The sequence below is a fragment of the Saccostrea echinata genome, unplaced genomic scaffold, assembly GCF_033153115.1.
Source record: "Saccostrea echinata isolate AGI-Se365-2 ecotype Australia unplaced genomic scaffold, CSIRO_AGI_Sech_v1 ptg000029l, whole genome shotgun sequence".
NCBI classification, from domain to species: domain Eukaryota; kingdom Metazoa; phylum Mollusca; class Bivalvia; order Ostreida; family Ostreidae; genus Saccostrea; species Saccostrea echinata.
The window spans coordinates 982,501-1,003,516 of record NW_026889778.1 but is presented as its reverse complement, the minus strand read 5'-3'; the positions used below and the strand labels follow the sequence as shown (position 1 = coordinate 1,003,516).

At 34.4% G+C, this 21,016-nt stretch overlaps 1 protein-coding gene and 1 long non-coding RNA gene across 2 annotated transcripts in view; one reads left to right on the top strand and one right to left on the bottom strand.

Moving 5' to 3' along the window:
• The window catches only part of LOC133195444 (uncharacterized), a 319,912-nt gene that overhangs the window by 120,741 nt on the left and 178,155 nt on the right, over window positions 1-21,016 (top strand). The gene's annotated exons all lie outside the window — the stretch shown is intronic.
• Window positions 10,091-11,996, bottom strand: LOC133195451 (uncharacterized). Its single transcript, XR_009722206.1, has 3 exons — window positions 11,969-11,996; window positions 10,480-10,532; window positions 10,091-10,194 (listed from the first exon to the last, which is right to left on the bottom strand). It is a non-coding gene; the product is annotated as an uncharacterized LOC133195451 (long non-coding RNA).

The window sequence follows — 21,016 nt, the reverse complement described above, 5'->3', positions numbered from 1 at the left end:
AGTCATGGATTTTGTGGCCACAAACATGAATTAATGCTTTACCCTTTGTTTGTAAGGATAAACATATACTCGGACGATCGTCCCTCTCCCCCTTTTTTTAAACACATGATCAATCCACTCTGTAAAGTATGCTTGATAATATTTTCACACAAAACGTCATATATCTAATATACTTGCATTTCATTTTTAAGTGATTATGCTAAATGCCCTTCATTTTCAAGCCCCACAAATACACAAATAAAGCAGCTGAGGGTTTTTTTTTCTTTTTAAAGTAAAAATAATATTTGAATATCCTGTGAACTCCAGTTTAATGAATTACAAACACAAATATTAGCATTTGTTTATTATTTTAACTAGTGATTAGATACATGTACTTCATTTTGAGTTAGTCGTTAGGGTGGCACAGTGGTTAGAACGTCTGCTCTAGGGTTGCGGAGTATGTAGTTGATCCTTACGTCGCGGGTTCAAATCCACTACGGGACGTGGAGACCAGTCCTTCGAATAAGATTATATAAACCGAGGTCCCTTGTCGCAGTAGGTGCTGGCACGAAAAAGATCTTTTACTGCTCAATGGCCCTGAGTGCCTAGTATAGATCAAAATTTGCAGCTCTCCACCGGCAAGTGGTGGCGTCTCCATACGAGTGAAAAATTCTTGAGAGGGACGTGAAACAACATACAAACAAACATACAGACAGACATTTTGAGTTATGTATCCAAACTATTTAGATTTGAATGCATGCTTGTTAAATGAGATTGAATGTGCCAACAATCCTAACTATGAAACTCAGAAGAATTTGCTAGAGGAATATCCCCCCCCCCCCCCGACGAACTTACATGTAGATGGTGGCATAATGCTTTTGTACCGTCTGTCCTTCTATCTGTCTCTATCTGCAAAAGCTTCAATTGAAATCTGAAATGCTTAGTTAAGCTCTCCATTTTTCACATATTGATGCCGTTTTAAGTGCTGTTACCTTACCTCTCCTGGATTAGCCCAATGTTTGTGTTTACATTAAAGTACTGAATGTATGCATTTATTTATTAAAATAATTTGAAGTGTACTTTGCGTTCTCACCATCGGTAACGTTTGAGGAAAATACAGCGAAAATACAACACCATCAAAGTGCAAGTGTGTTCATTTTAGGCATTACCGTGAATTTTAGAATATCTTTTTCTTTGTTTATTATGAAAAACACTTAGTCTTCCTTTTGTTGATCCATTATCGCTTTTAAAATAGTAAGAACTATATAGATGGGTAGATTTTTGAAAGATGAATGGACGCTAAACAGAAAAAAAATAATTAAAATGTTCTTGCTGCCATTTTGCCAATTACAGTTGGAGAAGGAAACAAAGAAAGAAATCGGCAGCAATCTTTCAACGTGTGATCATCATACTACCCTGGATCTATGTTAGGTGGTGATACCAATATTAATGATTACTACTGAAATGTGATGTATCAAAAATAAATTATCGTGGTGTAACAACAAATTTTACTACATATTTTCTCTATTATTTTTTGGGATCGGTTCGCTAGCAACTACGTTACTCTTTTTTTTCTGGAATACGCATGCTCGACCTCACGGTAGGGCATCCTGGGAATACGACTGTAGATAAACTGTACCATGACAATTTCGTTTCATTATCTGTAAAAGATTCGTGCTTTGTTGTTTAACTTGTACGTACATGTAAATGTACGAAATGTAACAGTTACTTAGGTCTTATAATGCAAAGACTGAAGATATCAGTTAATTCTAAAATTATGATAAATATATAGCTTTTCTTAACTACTTTACGACACGCTCGAATAACAACCTCGGATATGCATGCTTGCCGGAAAGACCAGAGAAGATGCGATTGCTACAAAATAGTACCACACTGCATGGAATATTTTAAACTAGGTGCTCATTGGTTCTACTGATCTCTTATTTTTCACCTTAAAATTTAAAATACAGTAAACTATAGAATGCTTATAAAATGACTAATGAGTAATGCTATTGCCGATGTGAAGCCCACTCTAGATTCACCTTTCTGAATTGACCCCCCCCCCCCCCCCCCGTTCATCACTATGCCTTTTTTATTTACAATTAATGGATTCAGCAACTTAAACCAATGGTTCAGATATCTACTTGTGTGTTTTATGATGGCCACAGCGCTAGGTCAACTTTCTTTTTAAAGGATTTGCTTGTAGCTGATTCTATGTTACGGCAAATATAAACAATAACGCTTACATTATACGACGAACTACTTTATTTGATATTATGCACTGACAGCTTAATTATAAATCTATCATTAGCATTTACTGAGATTTTTTTTTTGGCAATTACTTTGAGATGCAATATTTATCATGTCTATGCAGTAAAAAAAGCTAAAGTCTCCAAACTCAAAACACCTATTTCGAAGGGGGGGGGGGTTGTACATTAGTATATTTCTTTTTCAACTGCAGGAGTTTGCGAGTGCTCGATCTAAATGCTGCAACAAAACGGGGGAGACTACATGAAGCATTTAAATAAAGATTTACAACAGTGAAAAACTATAATTACACCCCCCCCCCCCCCCAGGTATTCTACGGGGCTGTATTGTCGATAAAAAGAAATCTCTCTTTTTATGCATCAGCTGAAACGAGACATTTAAAAATAGCATATAAAGACAAAAGGTTTACATTATCGATAATATTTAATCTACATTAGTATCAACAAAATTAAGGAATTGTAAACCTCCATATAAAGTGTTAACTGTTGTTCGAAGAAGAAATAATACTGTGCATATTATAAAAGCATCACTCCAGTCTAACAATTTTCCCAACAAAAAAAGAACAATTATATGATTTTGCTTACGTAATGTTACCTTCACTATCGTTATTTATTTTATTTTTTCCAAAATATTTTATCAAAATGTGACGTGATCTGTTTCCTATACAATATTGCCACGCGATTGCGAGTTTGAAAATCCAGCACTGCATTACTAGTACTACAAGTCGAGCCTGTGAACATCGACCAGGAAAATCATCATCAATGCAGGGACGCTATATGGAGAGACAGGATTTACATTTAGAATGATTAATTTATGTGAAATATAAACAAATTAATATTTCTTACATGATGGTGTGCTTTGAAACGTGTAATTATTTTCTGAGGTTAGGAGAATGATGGGGCAACTCCAACAGAAAAAAAAAATCTCAAATTTTTTGGAGTAGCCAAGAATCAGCGAACAATCTAGTTGGGAGCGGGTGTTAGGACATGTAAATGACTCATTCGATCACATTTTACCAAGTGTCCTAAGTGTCTGAGTTTTTTTTAAACGGGGGGGGGGGGTCATTTTGGTTTACTTTGCTATTCAAATTTTATATATCTCAGAAAATATCCGAGGGTGGAGTTGGACACTCCAGATATCCCTCTAAATCTGCGCAATAATAGTTTGTCCGAAAAGAGTCCTTATATGGACAGTTTCATTCAAAGGCTTACAGCCCCTTTCCATTCCCATGTTGTTGAAATATTATATGTAATAGTATGTTTATTCACCAATCAAGGGCCCTCAGAGGGCAAATACAATTATTACAATAAGATCACATTTAATTAAATAATATTAAAATATCGTAATATGGTAGAATATTAACCATGTTATATTTAACATGTAGGTATAAATGGAAGATTACAATACCACAAATAAGATACTCGTGAAAATGCAAGATTTGTAACATACCCACAATTGTCTGAAACGGGGACAAAAATATTGAGAAGGTAGAAAACCACATGACGCTAAAGAAAATGATAATAATAATAGATTAGCAGCATACTATTATATAGTGATCGAGCTGCGCAATTTATTATCCATAAGCTAAGGCAGCATCCGACATCGATTCCAATGCAAATTACGTCACTTCCGTTTCGCACAGAATTATCTCACTCACCCACAAACAAACACGCAACTCCGTTGCGAGGGGATAAAACACACACAGAAAAGTCGAACAAGTGTAAAAGTCTATCATAAAGATGCACTTTTCTACATGGGAAGAAATTCTGTGGATTTTCTCTGGTGTAGCTGCATGTAGACTGAATTCAATCAAAGCGCAATTAACGCTGGCTTACGCTTATCTTTATGTTATCCGAGACAAATGATGTCAACAGTGTTGAGGGAAGGATCCAAAACTTTTACAGATATAAGATTAAAGGTGCTTAGACACAGATTTGAACTTAATATTTTCTCAAATTTTCGGTATAATATCACGACTTATATATTGCAATAGCATTTCACACGAAAATATAATTAAAAACTTATTTTATCTGGAAATTATTGGAACTACGAATTCCGGGACGCGTTTGATTAACACATCTTTGCACTTACATAAATTTTAACTTTATCCTTAATATTTAATAAAAGAAGCGATTTTGCTATGTATTAATGAAAAATATTACATCTATAATCCAGAAAATTCTGAGTAGAAATGTTCGAAAGCAAAACCAGCTCATCAGTATTGTCAGGCCGTGCTCTGTGATGTGTACGGAGTTTAACAAATTGAACACACCCGTGAAACGTAAACTGTTTTTGTAAACAGGGCACGAGCTCTGTTATTGTTAATGTTTACGATTCACCGGGTGTATTCAATTGTTAAACTCTGCACACACCACTGAGCACGGACTTACAATACTGCGAGTAGATTTTGCTTTCGAACATTTCTACTCTGAATTTTCTGGGTTATATTTTTCATTAATACACAACAAAATTGCCACTTTTCTTAAGTACTAGGAATAAAAATTAAAATATGTGAAAGCGCAAGGATGTGTCAATCCAACGCGTCCAGAAATTCGATGTTTTAATAACTTCGAGATGAAATAAGATTTTTATTATATTTTAGTATGAAATGCTATAGCAACATATAAGTCATGAAATTATACAGCAAATTTGAGAAAATATTAACTTCAAATCTGTGTCCAAGCTCCTTTAAAGCTTTAAATTTTATTTTTAAAGAATAATATGACGCCTTTAATTTTTTTTTTCGGGGGGTGGGGGGTGGCATAATTTCAATATTTTATGTGCTCAATAATAATAATAATACATTTAAAATGAAACATATAATTATGGAAAATAAAAGAGTAAACAATAAACAAAGTTAAATAAAAAGGAAATTAAATTAAATGTTGGAATTTGTATGTAACCCTTAATTTGATTTTAGAAAGTATAAGTATGCCACAGGTTACTAATTTACCCCATTTCATTGACCACGCAAAGCGCAGGGTTTTTTCCCGTAAATATGTCTTAGGATTCGCACGGAGTGGGATGGACAGATTTTAGGGCATAGATAGGAAGGAGAGTGTCTGGGGAAAAGAATTAAAATTTCAAATATTGAGAAATGTTGCCTTTGAACGTATGAAGGGTGTAAATAGGCCATGTTTACCTTCTTCTCAATGGGTAAGTGAAATATGCAGGGTATTGGGGTAACTCACAGTGTCTTAGAAAGACTTGCACACTGTGGATTCTCCCTAGATTCAGAAATATTTTAAGGCTATAATAAAAAATAAAAAAAACAATAAATTCCAAGGTGCATCAGACATGCCACTGAAGAAAATATTTATTTTTTTTCTTAGAACCACCTCTCCTAGATTCTGCCATAAATGCATTTTTTTTGGAGGGGGGTGCTCTTTCTTTTGGAAATACTTCAGAATGCTCTATATATTTTTGCTTTATATATTTTTGAGGTCTATTTGATGCTTTGCATCAATTTAACTTGTTCAATTCTTTTTTTGAGCCAATACAAATATATATATATATATATATTGATGATGAAAATAATAAAAATCAAAATATTTGAACTGAGTACTCGATCCGTTTTTCGCCAAGGGGGGGGGGGGGTATTCTGTCTAAAAAAAAAATACGTTTGTAAAGTACAAGAAAAGAGGACACGGGGTGGTTTAATCTGACTGGTGTATTCAAATACTATTATTGTTATATTTATGACGCAGTATTTTTCTCTGTTCTCCGTCATTGCAAGTTTAGGAGTAATGTCACAAAGGCTTGGGAATTTGTTTATGGTACACAAGAATTCAAACTAACGTTTTCCACAGTTTAACTATATTATTATTATTATTTTTTATTGATTCATGTGTAAGATTTCACTGATCTGTTACAAATTATTGAGGGTGACGTCACAATGGCTTGAAAACTCTCGATTTGCACACTAAATATGCACCTCTTAGCTGGAGGTGAAACAAGTGGGCGGATCATGGATCTTCAAATTTCAAAGACCGATTTCTGTACTGAAGACATTCCAGTTTCCTTTCCTCTTGTGATATTCAATTACCTGGTTGAAGGAGAACTTTTTGCAAACAATTAGAAGTACGTGTGCTGAACAACAAAGACAGTATACCTTATATTACGTACAATGCTTAATCGCCATTTTGCATTAGAAAAGTTCGGGAAAAGGTGTACCTGTGACGTCGTATTTTACGACTGTGACGTCGAGGAGTGGTTGTCTGCATAAGGAAGCTGCTGTAAATTTGGTAGTGTTTACATCGCTGCGTTTTTCTGACCATTTCGTTGGATTTAAATGTTGTTACGGTTGTGAAAACATATGTAAGTGTTTGCAGTTGTCGTGCTGAATACGCATCGGTATGTATTTTCGTTTGCTGCGAGTCATTTCTTCAGTCGGGTCTTCATTCATGGGACTATGAAGCCGTGCGTTGTTGCAGGGACCTATATAGGTCCCTGGTTGTTGGCAATGTTTAACGGATATCTACAACTCGGAAGGAACGTTTTGCGATAACAGTGGAGTCGTAGCATAATTTAATGACGGAAATTCGATGGATTATTTTAATATCGCCGTTTGATTGCAGAAAACTGCAGAATTTAGCGAGAAAATAATGACGCATGCGCAAATGGGGGTTAGTCGTTTTTGATGCCAGGCATCGACTAACCCCCATCTGCGCATGCGTCATTATTTTCTACAGCTACAACAGTAGAACACCAGATACACTGCATAAAAGACATTTACCCTAGAAATAATAATTATGACTGAAAATAAACAATAAAAATATGAAATTGGAACACAATAAAAACATGAATGAATAAAAATAAACAATATTTCAATTATATTAGCTTCTTATATACACACTTACCCATTTAGACAGTATCTACTACAGTGAAAACTGATAATTTCAAGCAAAACTAAGCTAGTTTTCGGGCACTACACCTGATTTCAGAATTTTCTGAAAATCCAGGATTTATAATTAGTCTAAGATTAAATAATTCCCTGTTCCTATATTTTCCGGATGAGTGACCAGGTTAAGGTTTTTGGAGAAGATCTCATTTCCAAGTAGCTATAAGCCCTATATTGACCAAACTTGCATGGATGATACATCTAAGGATGCACACTACTGGACTTGCTTCGGATGCTGGATTTGACCTACATTTTCCGGATGAGTGACCAGATTAAAGTTTTTGGAGCAGATGTCATTTCCAAGTAACTATAAGCCCTATATTGACCAAACTTGCATGGATGATACATCTAAGGATGCACACTACTGGACTTGCTTCGGATGCTGGATTTGACTTACATTTTCCGGATGAGTGACCAGATTAAAGTTTTTTGAGCAGATGTCATTTCAAAGTAACTATAAACCCTATATTGACCACACTTGCATGGATGATACATCTAAGGATTCACACTACTGGACTTGCTTCGGATGCTGCATTTTCTGGATGAGTGACCAGGTTAAAGTTTTTGGAGCAGATCTCATTTCCAAGTAACTATAAGGCCTATCTGAACCAAACTTGCATGGATGATGCATCAAGGGACGAACAATCTCAAAACTTGCTTCGGATGCTGGATTTGACTTACATTTTCTGGATGAGTGACTAGTTTTAAGTTTTCAGATAAGTCTATTCCCAAGCCCTATCAGACCAAAATTGCATAAATGTTGCATCTAGGGATGCACACTCCTAGATTATTAGTTAAGTGTGGGACTTTGCCTTACTTAAAGACAACATTCGTTGAGGTGAGCTCTGTAATCTCTGATTACCTATGTTTAAAACAGCAATAAAGACAATTAAAATAAAGTTGCATTATTTTGGTTCAAACCCTAGGTCTGGCTATAAAAATTCCGGGTAGAATTGGACGTTAAACGCTAGGCATTACAACTCTGGATGAATAATGACGTTTAGATCATGTTTTTGAATTGAAATAGACGAAGTAGATATAAATGTTTTGTCATAAAAGTGTGTCTTTCAGGTATAGCGGACCCATGCTCTATGTTTTCGTTAACCATAACATGTAAATATTTACGCAAGGCCATTGAGCAGTGAGGGATCTTTTTCGTGCCATTACTTACTACGACACAGGACCTCATTTTATACGATGTCATCCAAAGGATCGTTTTAAACGTTCCTCAGTGGGTTTCGAACCTGCGACGTAAAGATCAACCTCCAAGTAAACACTCTATAACTAACCACCACTGCGCCACGTGGAGTGAATAAGCACTTTTTTTTATAAAGGGTGGGGGCATTTTACTTCTCTAATCATCCATTCCAATTTCATCAGGCAGATCAACGAGCTAAGGATAAGCAGCTACAGAGTTGTACATAAATCCTCGTCTTTTATTTTGGCTTAATTGGTGTGCTTATATTTTATCTTTTCAGTAATGCAGATTTCTTTATTGTCTTTGTTGAGCTAACGATAGATGTTCATTTGGTTAATGATTTTGAAAATCTTTTTATCGTTTTTAATGACCCCCCCCCCCCTGACCACTTATCACTTATCACTGATACTTTTTTTTATCAAAAGATGTCATCATTTAACAGAAGTAAATAATTTCTTGACAGCCTTATCTATTGTTTCTTTTGTTTCATACATATATTTTCAAGTATAAGTATACTACTGTCGATGTAATTATTATTTTTCTTTAACATTGGGCTATTCTCTTGGAGGTGGAGTGGGATGGGTGGAGATGGTAGTTCCACATTAACTGTATTTAATGCCTAATCAAAATTCAGGCTCAATTTCAAGTTTTCATTGGAATAAATTAAACAAAAAGGATAAAAAGTAACTGTTATCAGAGAATATTTTTATGCATCTTTATAATTATTCCCTTTTTATAAAACATACTTCATATTTTTAAAATTCATCACCACTTTGCGCAATGCTTTATGTTTCAAAGATCAAGAAATTGCACTGTTATTATTCTTAACCACAATGTCTCCTATTGTATTGCTTAAATTTATACACACATGTCCCCTATTGTTTTGTGATAAGTTTTGCTCAAAAGTCCTCTGTTGGTTTAGAATAATTTATAAAGTCGTCATTTCTTGTATAATGATAAGGTCTAAACACACATATCCGTTATGATTCTATACAAATGTAATAAAAATGTAACAAATATCCCTTATTGTATTGCGATAATTGATACATATATTGTCCCCTGAAATATATCCTGATAATTAATTATATTAAATATACATTTCCCCAATTGTATTATGATAAAGGTTCCACTCTGGTAAAAATTAGAGTAAGAGTTTCCTACTGTGTCGGAGATACAGGGCTCTTGCTGTAACCCCGCCCTTTATATCCTATACAGTCGGAAACGAGTTTTCCATGGCCTTTCTTATGATCTCACTTATTTACAATTACATGCGTATTTGGGTACATATCTCTCAACCAATCAGATGATTTTGCAGAAAATTGGTTAAGTACCCTATTTTACTCAGTCTCAACAGAAATGCCGATTGAATTTGATGTGCAGGTACATGTATCAAGAATATAAATAATCATTATTGATCTGTGTATATGGTGTGTTTGCTGCAAAATTTAATCTTAGATTTGATTGCGTAGGTTTTTTCCTCTATAATCATCTTTTATTAACATTTTTTTTTAATTTAAGCTACGAGTGTGCAAAACATTTTGATCCATCTTAAGAATTATCTGGGAATGTAATAGGGGACAATTTTTTTTTCATGTTTGAAACAATTAACCAAATGCTGATCCAGCACATAATGGCGCACATCGACATACCACCCCCTTTCCTTCTTTTGAGTTTTCTTTCTTTTTATGCCCCCTAATGGAAGATTCGGGGGTATATAGTTTTTGCCCTGTCCGTCCGTCTTTCTGTCTGTTTGTCTGTTTCTCCGCAAAAACTTTAACCTTGATTATAACTTTTGAATGGGTGGGGCTATGGCTTTGATATTTCACAGGTGTATTTCTTGTGACAAGACCTTTCTTTGGGTACCAAATTTGACCTCTTGACCTTGGATTTTGACCCACTTATGCAAAAAATTATCACACTTTAACCTTGGCCATACCTTTTGAACAGTTGGGGCTAGGGCTTTCAAACTTCACATACGGATTTATTGTGACTAGTCCTTTTAGTAAGTATAAAGGATTTTGACCTTGATCTTAGAGTTTGACCCACTTTTAACAAACTTTAACCTTGACCATAAGCTTTGAACCGTTAGTACTAGGGCTTTCATATTTCACAAGTATATTTCTTGTGACAAGACTTTTCTTTTGATACCAACAATTTTTACCTTTTGACCTTGACCTTGGAGTTTGACTTGCAATTGAGAAACGTCAACCCTCACCGTAAGCTGCCATACGGAGGCATCAGTGTTTCACAAACACATCTTGGTTTTTTTTTTCGTATATTATGTTTGTTTAACTTGTATACGCTTTTCATTTATCCATACCTAATGATTACGAACATACTTTCAGGGCTGATAACATGTATGAACCTCCTAACCCCCCTTCCGAAATATGCAAAATTTAATTTTGGAGTGCCGACAATATTTTGTTGTACATGAAGTTGTAATTTAGGCTGACCTGCATTTCCCGTATTTCTTTTCATGTACTGTCAAAGATTGTTGAATATTTCAGACACTTAGTTTTTGGTTACTTAATTACCTCCGCCACCCCCTCCCACCCCCGCCTGCGTAGCGCAGTGGTAAGAGCCTCTGTTCTAGAGTCGCGGAGTAAGGAGTCATTCCTTACGTCGCTGGTTCGATTCTCACTGTGGGACGTGGAGACCGGTCCTACGGCTAAGACCGCATAAACCGAGGCCCGTGTCACATGGGTGTTAGCACGAAAAAGATCCCTCACTGCTCAGTGGCCCTGAGTAACGGGTATAGGGCAAATTTTGCAGCACCGGCAAATGGTCGCGTCTCCATATGAGTGAAAAAAATCTCGAGAGGAATTTTAAACAACAAACAACTCCCTTCCCCTGTTCCCAACACAAACTTTTTAAAATCGATGCTGGGTCCCTGATATTTTTTTTTTGTTTTGAAATGGATGTTTTAATAAAAATCCTCTAACAAAAGACACTTATCTTTTCGATAATGAGAAATGTTTGGTAATTATGCCATCAACTAAGTTAATGCACATTTTACGTTAATTTCCCCTTTAATTGAATATAAAGATCATAAAAAAAATTGTGAATTTGTAAAAAAAATTTCCAGTAATTAAAATACCTTGTCCATAATACTGTTTTTATGCCCCCGTTATCGAAGATTCGGGGGTATATAGTTTTTGCCCTGTCCATCCGTCTGTTTGTCTGTCTATTTGTCCGCAAAAACTTTAACCTTGCTCATTACTTTGGAATGGATTGGGTTATGGCTTTTATATTTAAAAGTTCTATTCCCTTTGAAAAGACTTTTCTTTGGGTACTACAAAATTTGACCTCGTGGCCTTGACCTTGGAGTTTGATCCACTTTTACAAAAAAATTCCAAAATTTAACCTTGGCCATAAATTTTGAATAGTTAGTGCTAGGTTTCGTATACTTCACATGTGTATACACTCTGACAAGACCTTTCAATTGGTATAAAAGTTTTTGACCTTGATTTTAGAGTTTGACCCACTTTTAAAAAAAACTTTTACTTTGGCCATATCTCTTGAACCGTTAGTACTAGGGCTTTCATATCTCACAGGTGCATTCCTCGTGACAAGACCTCCTTTTGGATATCAGCGAGTTTAACCTAATGACCTTGGAGTTTGACTTGCATTTGAGAAACTTCAACCCTCGCCATAAGCTGCCATACGGGGGCATCGGTGTTTCACAAACACATCTTGTTTTCTATTTCAAAGGAGTAATTATAATGGCCTGTACGTAAGATGTGCAAATGGTTCTCATTTTTTAATGGGTACTTTTTTTTATTTATTTATTAATTTACAAATTATCGTACTTTTCTCGAACGAAAGGGTGCTTGAAAGGATCTTTTTTGATCGATTTATGAACAGATAAGTACTTTAATATAATGCATTTAAAACGAAATTGGTCAATAAAGTGATATAAAAATGTTTTTATTGCAAATAAATGCAGTATACTCATAAAACATATCAAGAAGAAGAAATTTTGCTTATTGAAAAAAAAATATATGGATATGAAAATCGTAAATGGTTAATATCCTTAAATATACATAAAATCTTCAAGAAACATTATACATCTATATATGAAGTATTACATGTATATGATCATATTCTAAATAGAAATTGTAATGAAATTGCTAGATTTAAGAAAAAATGGTGATGTTGAAGTTTGTATTTTCCCCGATTATTTTGTTAAAAAACATTCTGATTGTACACACAAGTTCTCTGAAGTTGACATTAAAGAGATGCTTGAGTTTCTGATTGACAATATCTATGTGGTTTTTGGAAACCAGATCTTCCAACAATCTATTGGAATTCCCATGGATATAAATTGCGCCCCATTATTAGGAGACCTTTTTTGTATTCATATGAAGCAGAATTTGTCCAAAATCTTGTACGTGAAAAGAAGAAAACACTTGCTGTGGCCTTCAACTCGACATTTAGATATATCGACGACGTATTTTCAATTAACAAAGGTTATTTCCATTCTTATGTCGATACAATATATCCTGGTAAGCTTGAGATAAAAGATATCACAGAGTCTGATACATCTGTTTCATATTTTGATATTTTACTTGAAAAAGACGTTAATTGGTAATCTAACAACCAAGCTTTATGATAAACGTGATGACTTTAACTTTTCAATCGTCAACTTCCCTTACTTATGCAGCAATATACCTTCATCACCTGCATACAGGGTTTATATCTCTCAGTTGATTCGATACGCAAGAGCATGCTCTACGTATGAATAATTTCTAAAACGAGGTAAATTATTGACAAACAAGTTGATGAAACAAGAATATCAGCTGTTTCGTTTAAAGTCATCATCATTTCGTAAGTTCTATGGTCGATACAATGACCTTGTCAGCAAATACAATTTATCATTGAGTCAAATGCTGACTGACGTTTTTCATACTAATTGTTAGGCCATTTTTTTACACACTGAATTGTCAACGGATTTTTCCATTATTTCCCAATCATGACAAGGAGCACACGGCGGGTGTGACCGGTCGGCAGTGGATACTCACTCGTCCATGGCACCTGATCCCACCTCTGACGTCTCGGAGGTCCGAGTTTGCTCTGCTCCTATTTTGTATTGTTTGATGGACTTTTGAGCTTGAATAATGTTTGTTATCTCTATGTATTTCAATTTTTAATTAAATGTTTTGGTGTAAACAACGAAATTTTAGTACGTGAGTCTAGGTAACGAGACAGTGGCAGGAGATGTACAGTATTTCAGTTAGGCTGAGTCAGATTGAGCATGTTTAAAATTAAAGTGGACTTTTTTGTATGTGTAAATTCCAGGTAACACGTTTTACCTGCAGACTTTTTAGCGAATAAAGCAAATGAATTAGGAATATGTTTTAAATAGAAATTAAATCTGATATATAGGCAGATTAGGTTTGATTACGTGCATTTTACTGAAATTTCCATGCGAAAATGTGGCCAACTTTATTTTTCTTTTTATGACAGTATGCTATATAACAAGGGATTTTTTTTGCTTTATCTATAACCATGTCTGCCTTTAACCATAGGCGTCGGAACCGGGGTAGGGGGCTAGGAGGGCATAACCCCCCACTTTTTTGCAGACATAATATAGGCATTGAACATTGGGGTGTAGGTTTAGCCCCCCTCCCCTTTCAACAGGCAGACGTATCAGTGTAGTCAAAGAAGGGTAAGCGAAAGGGTGGGAGGAAAAAAAATGATACAAAAGACGTTTGATCCCTCCCCCCCTTCCACCCCCCCCCTTCCACCCACCCCGAAATAGGATTTTCGAGTTTGGAGAATTTACTTTTTTTCCTTTTTAGCTCTACTGTTCAGAGAGCAGAAGAGCTTATGCGATAGTAAGGTGTTCGTCGTCCGTCCGTCCGTCTGTCTGTTTGTCTGTAAACATTATTTCAAAATGCTACTCCTTCTACAGTTTGGTCTGATTTCAATATAATTTGGCAACAAAGTAGACTACACTAGAATACATAATTCTATATATCGGTGTTTGATTTTGATGAAGGGTGTTGCCGTGGTTACTAAAAATAAAAATTTCTGTGAAATATTTTAAAAATGCTACTCCTCCTACAGATTTGTCTGATTTCATATAACTTGGCACACAAGTAGACTACACAAAGATACATAATTCTATGCATCGATTTTTGATTTCGATTAACGGTGTTGCCATGGTAACTAAAAATAGATATTTCTTTGAAATACTTTTAAAATGCTACTCCCCCTACACTTTTGGTCTGATTTTAGCAGCTCGAGGAAACTATTTTCTGGGACGTCAGAATAAATTTACATGCTAAATGAGGCACCCAACGTGAATGGCAAACCGACATCAGCTAAATGAGTTGCATTATAGGTTACTACAAAAAATTTGCTTCCGACGCCAATGTAAACTATTACATGTACTTACACGAATAAAAAAATGATTTTTAAATATATTGGCATGATTTTGGGACAGGATTCTTATACTTTTTGAAATTCTGATATGTCTTGGTTCCCGAGAACGTTCATATAAAAGCTGTAGGAATAAACAAAATGTTAGATTCAGATATATTTATTATTTATTATATACCCAAGTGCGTATCACTCAATTTTACTGTAGATTTCGTACAATTGCGTGACGGTGTGATCAAACTTTTCGGATCACCACATTGTGGTTTTCTGAATTCATATCACCCCTCTCTGAAATTGATGACGTAGTACACAGAAACATGACGTAATTTTTCATGCGCATCTTAGAGTTCCTTGACAAAATGCTTTGTTTAATAGAAAATCTTATATAATTGGTCTCAAAAGGTATTTTTAAAACTATATTTTGCTAGTTGTAAGGGGGTATATAATAAATTTATCATTATAACAGTAACTTTATTCGAAGAGTCGTATCACGCCGAGTTGACAGGCGCGGATTATCAGATCAATGAGACGCGAAGCTGTTATAATAATGTATATAAACTATTTGAAATTTCGGGCAAGCGCGGGGAAATTCAATTTTTTCCACTGTTGACAGATTTATTCGAAGAAAAGTAGTTTAGGAACGGAAGTAGATATACTCATCCTTATTTTTTTTTTTTACTTTAAAAAGTATCAATTTAATAAGCGTTTTCTTCTTACGTGTTATAAAGCAACTTTATTTTGATATCTGCTGTACTATGTCATACATAATGTACTATAAGTACTCATTAATTTACATTTCCTCTTGTAATAGAAAATTTATTTTGATATCTGCTGTCCTATTATTCTTTTTCATACTACAGATGTTCTGTTTCCTTATACATCAAGGGTTAAAGAAGCCAATGTGCACATTTATTGTACTCGTACATGTTTTTGTTTGCATTTTTTGGTGGTAAAAATTCGGTTTTCACTCCATATGTATACAGGCCTAAATGGGTATTTAGATCTTTAATACAAAAGATACGATAAAAAAAACACTCTGAAATGAATTTATAAAAGCACTCACTTTTAAAAACTATTTGGTAAAATGTAAAACAAAAAATATATATATATATAAGGTACCACTTTTACTTACTATATTTAAACAAATTAAAAAATTGGGTTCGATGCCCTATGACGTTCTAGAACTTTCAATCAAGAGTGAGATCTGACGTAAACGGAAAAGTTTCGCACAATTTTTTAAAATCTGATACCACAACTTTTTTTTCTTTTATTTCAGTTAAATCAAAATTTGAATGAATTATTCATTAATGACATTTTACGAAATTATTAAAAGCTTGCCTGTTGTCAGTTTCATTTAAAAATGTCTGTAACTAAGATCCGCAAACCGGAACCACCACCGTACTCTCGTTTTTGCTATCTTGAGGCTATTAATCGAAAATGAAAGTAGACTTTTAATTAAATTAACGATAATTACTATGCGAGTGAAATCTGAATATAGATTACGGACATCACCTTATACTTAGTGCATTCCTAGAGGAGAAAGTATGAACTCTAGTGGAAGTGTTCCGGATTTTTTTTTTTTTTTTTTTTTTTTTTTTTTTTTTTTTTTTTTTTGGCAAAATTTATTAATTTATATGTATAGATTGTACAGGAAAATATTACGATACTGCATTTTATATGAAAGTAAAAATATCAGGCAAGCATTAACCGTTGACGCATATAAGATAAGGAATCGCCTCACACTCTGTCGAGTTGTTTTGAGTCATAATTAGTTTTGAGTTATATTAAGGATATCCGATCCTCAGCCAGGAAGGATAACTCTTTAATTTATTATTTTATTAAGTCTTAAAATGAAGCTTGAAATTGAGATCTTTTTGTGCAACAATTTTCATTTTATGCATCTCAATATGACTTAAAATTCTTTGAAGTCTTAGAAACAGTCTTGTAAAAAGTTGACAATTGTACCCCATAAAAGAAAAAAATGAATTCATTTTTAGCGAAATGGAATTTCTTTTAGCCTAGCATTAGACACCAACGCTTTTTACCATGATATGAAATTAGATGTGGTATGTGATGTCTAACAATGATAGCATAAACTCTTTACATTGTGTATTATATAATAATTGAAGTACAGAGAAGAATTGAAATACTGTATAAGCATAAAAAAGATGCGATTTTCTCCGAATGCCTGGATATCTATATTTTTCTATCCTAAATTATATTTGTTGCTCAATTTTCAATTAGAAAATGCATAGTTGGTGTATTTGGTCATTGCAAGGTTTGGAATGATTTCGGGGCGTGGCTTGCATACTTATTAAAAAAAATGGTATTGTTCGTTTTGTGAACGGTACGGTTCGTTTTATGAACGGTATGTTTCGCTTTGTGCACGGTACGGTACGCTTCTTGTATGGAACGGCTCGTTTCATTTCTGAGGTGTAATGGCACGTTTTAGGGTCTGTAATTTGGTTCTATGTAGATTTTTTTTTTAGAATTTATGCACGCAGTTATATATGAGGACATAAAAAACAAAAATAGTTATTTAATTTTAATGCTTTGATCTTAATAATACGGATGAGTTTGTGAAATATATCTGTTTGAAAGATGGCGAAGAGAGAAAACATGTACACGCACTAATGCTTTCCGTACTTTACTTCTGTGCTAAGGTTTTAGCTTAATATTAATTTGATCCGACACATCTAATTGTAGTCTCTAAATCAAATAAAACATGCTAATTCAGAGGATTTGTGTCCCCCGGAAAAAAGGGGAAAAAAAGGAGGATGCTCAGATGAAAGGGGGGGGGAGGTCGACCCTCCCCCCTTCCCCGCATTTGAAGAATTATTAAATGTATGTACTAAAGCAAATAGAAATGCCTATATGGATACGTCATAACTTCTTCATTTCATATGCTTAGTACTATCATTTAGTTAATCAAAAAAAAATAAATAAATAAATAAATAAATAAATAAAAAAAAAAAAAAAAAAAAAAAAAAGTAGGTTTATCCAAGATTTGAACCCGGGGTCTCTCACATGCTAAGCGAGAATCATACCTCTAACCATCGTTGAACTTCACTTGTCGAGGAATTAAATGCAAACAGTAGGTCACATATACATGTTTATATCACGTTCTACATTGTCAAAATTTTACAGAGAACATAGTGTTTAGTTTAGCATTTACTAAACCTTTTGACCTTCAAAATCAATAGGCGTCTTCTTTAAGCCGTAGGCAGTTGTCATGTAAAATTTAATTGTAAAAGCTCAAAGGCTTCTCGAGATATCGCGTGGAAACGAAAGTTTTACAAACAGACAGAAATACAGTTGGACGGACGGACAGACAGACGGACCTCAAAATCAATAGGCGTCTTTAGGCATAGGGAATTGTTGTGTAAAATTTCATTGCAAAAGATCAAGGGGTTCTCGAGATATTGCGTGGAAACGAAAGTGTTACAGACAGACAGAACTACAGACAGATGGACAGTCAGACCGAAATTAATATCCCCCACTTTCAGCGGGGGACAATATGATCTGCACATGCGTAGCACTTAGTGGAGAGGTCTTCGGCTCAGTCTTACTTCGCTTTCTGAAACGCGATACAGGTCTGTCTTAATTTTGGTTTCAATATACTGTTGAGCCTGATTACTGTTAGTTATCACCATATTTGAATTGCAGTATAAAATTTTTAAGTGCCTATGAAGACAAGGATCCTAACCAGTAGTGGGAACGGTGATAATTAGTGAATAAAAGGCATAAAACAGAGTATTTTGTATTTATTTTGAAAATGTCCCCGCTTAGGTAGTATGAATCAAGTACTGGTTTATGAATATTAATACGTGTGAAATAGGTCCCCGTTCATGCTGTAAAAAGTGCTTGGCTTAATATTAAAGTTATTGATATATTCTCGTTATATTTGTCATCAGGGTTATAGGACGAGTAATATTTTTGGTCAAAAGTCAATGATATAATGAAAATAAAGAAATCCCCACTTTGACAGTCTTTAACCCCTGTCCCCGTTTGACACCCTTCACATGTATAGGTGTGTGTGTGAGAGAGAGAGAGGTGTGTGAGTGTGTGTCTTTTATGTGACACACAGTTTCAAATTCATTTCATTTGTACAACTACGCATGTGTAATTCCGATTTTGAAACAATTAATTTGTCTGTTAAAATATTTATTTATAGACCTTAAATTATTGCAAAGGATTACCTAATCAGTTCCATAATCATTTTAAAAATCATTTGTTATAGACTTCATTTTAAAAAAAATAATTGGTTTTGTCACAAAAAGATTTCTCAATTTATTTCTTTCAGTATGATAGAATACTGTAAACCAACTATTATTCGTGCCCCCATTTATTCGTGAATCACCTGCCTGAAATCCATCCGCGACTTTTAATTTCTCCGACTGGGAAAACGATACACAATATGATAACTTTGCAGCGAGAAATACTCGTGCGCAAAAGAAGGTCCCGAAAATCGAGGATATTTCTTGCATGTGGATAAAAGTTGGTTTACCGTATTCAATGATATTACAATGTATTTTATACATTTAATATTTCAAGAGAGGGTAATTTTACGCTTAATCTTTTTTTTTTTTAATTTTGTAATTTATCCTGTTGGTTTTAGTTTTATTTAGAAATGCATGAATGGTTTCTATGGGAAATAGAATTAAAATATATGATAAAAATCAAAAGATGTGTCCAAAAGCGGCTGATTTTTTTGATGGATTTGTTTCCATGACTTATCCCATATCTCCGATATAGTTTGTTTGCAATGAAAAAAAAAACAACAAACAAACTTTTTGAATTAAAATGGGAAGAAACAGGAATTTATCACACATGTAATTCTAAGAAAATCATTTTTTCTTAGGAAAAAAAAAATTAGAAAACAAAATTCTCAGACAAAAGACATCTTAGACTATTTATATTGTGTTTGAAAGCTTTTTATCCAAACCAAGAGATTATTGATTGATTGTTTGTTGTTTAACGTCCCTCTCGAGATTTTTTCACTCATATGGAGACGCCACCACTTGCCGGTGGAGGGCTACAAATTTTGACCTATGCTCGGCACTCAGGGCCATTGAGCAGTGAGGGATCTTTTTCGTCTACTTCGACCTCGGTTTTTACAGTCTCATCCGAAGGACTGGTCTCCACGTCCCGCAGTGGGATTCGAACCCGCGACGAAAGGATCAACTCCTTACTCCGCGACTCTAGAGCAGACGCTCTAACCACTGCGCCACGCAGGCGACACCAAGAGATTTAATATATTTGCACCATTAAGGAATACACTAATTACACTAAGGCTTTTCTTAATGTCTTCTTGTTTCTTAATTTAAACCTTATTCATTCAGTAAAACAAATGTTCTCTTATTAGACTAGAGCATAATTTTAAACTGTTTACTATTTACATTATCTGAATGGAAAATATCTTGAAGTCTCTGTAAAGATTTGTTTTTGAATTTAGTCTTTCTAGATTACACCGCTGACAAGGAAAACGTATTATTGAAGTTTTGGAATTGGTTGACCAAGAGATACAAGAACTTAAAAATTGTTCGACTATACATTGGTGAGAAGAAATTAGGGAAAAGCAGAAAAGTTATAGTGCTTGTAATTGACGATTTCAAAGTAATTGAAGAAACAAACTTTAAGCATGCTGGAATGTTCTACTGTATTGTTTGCAAACTATATAAATTTCCGTCACATGAGGGAACATATGCAACGAGCCTAGAGCAAGATTCAGAGGTTGACAACACCCTTCAATCCATCTTTAGAAAATGTATACAGGATATTTCAAACAATCTTTTTGAGAAACACTCAAATTTAGAAATCATCAGTGCTTCTAATTTCCGTTCTAAGAAAAATGGCGATGAAATTATTCGCGAACCATGTATTGTGTTATACTGTGCTTGTAAAGGTGTGATACCTCTTAAAGAATCTGAATTTCCGACAAGTGTCAGCGGAATAAAAACTGACGTTAGGGAGGGATTCTTTTATCAGTTCCCTAACGACGGATTTTTCAAAAGGTCCACAGATGTTCTCGATCCGTTGATGATGGGTGCAAGCATAAGCTCAAAAGGTACTTTTGTTCATTTCAATTTACTTTTAAAAATATATGTGAGGACCATAATTACAGAAATTCATTCATAATAAAAGTAATCAATGGATATAGTTTAATATGCAAGTTTCGAGATTATCTCCCTTGGTGCGCTCCTTCATTACGGAGGGGAGTTTTGTTTCTGCTTAAACCGGCAGGTGGGACAGTTATTTATATTGGATACGTTACATCATCGATATAC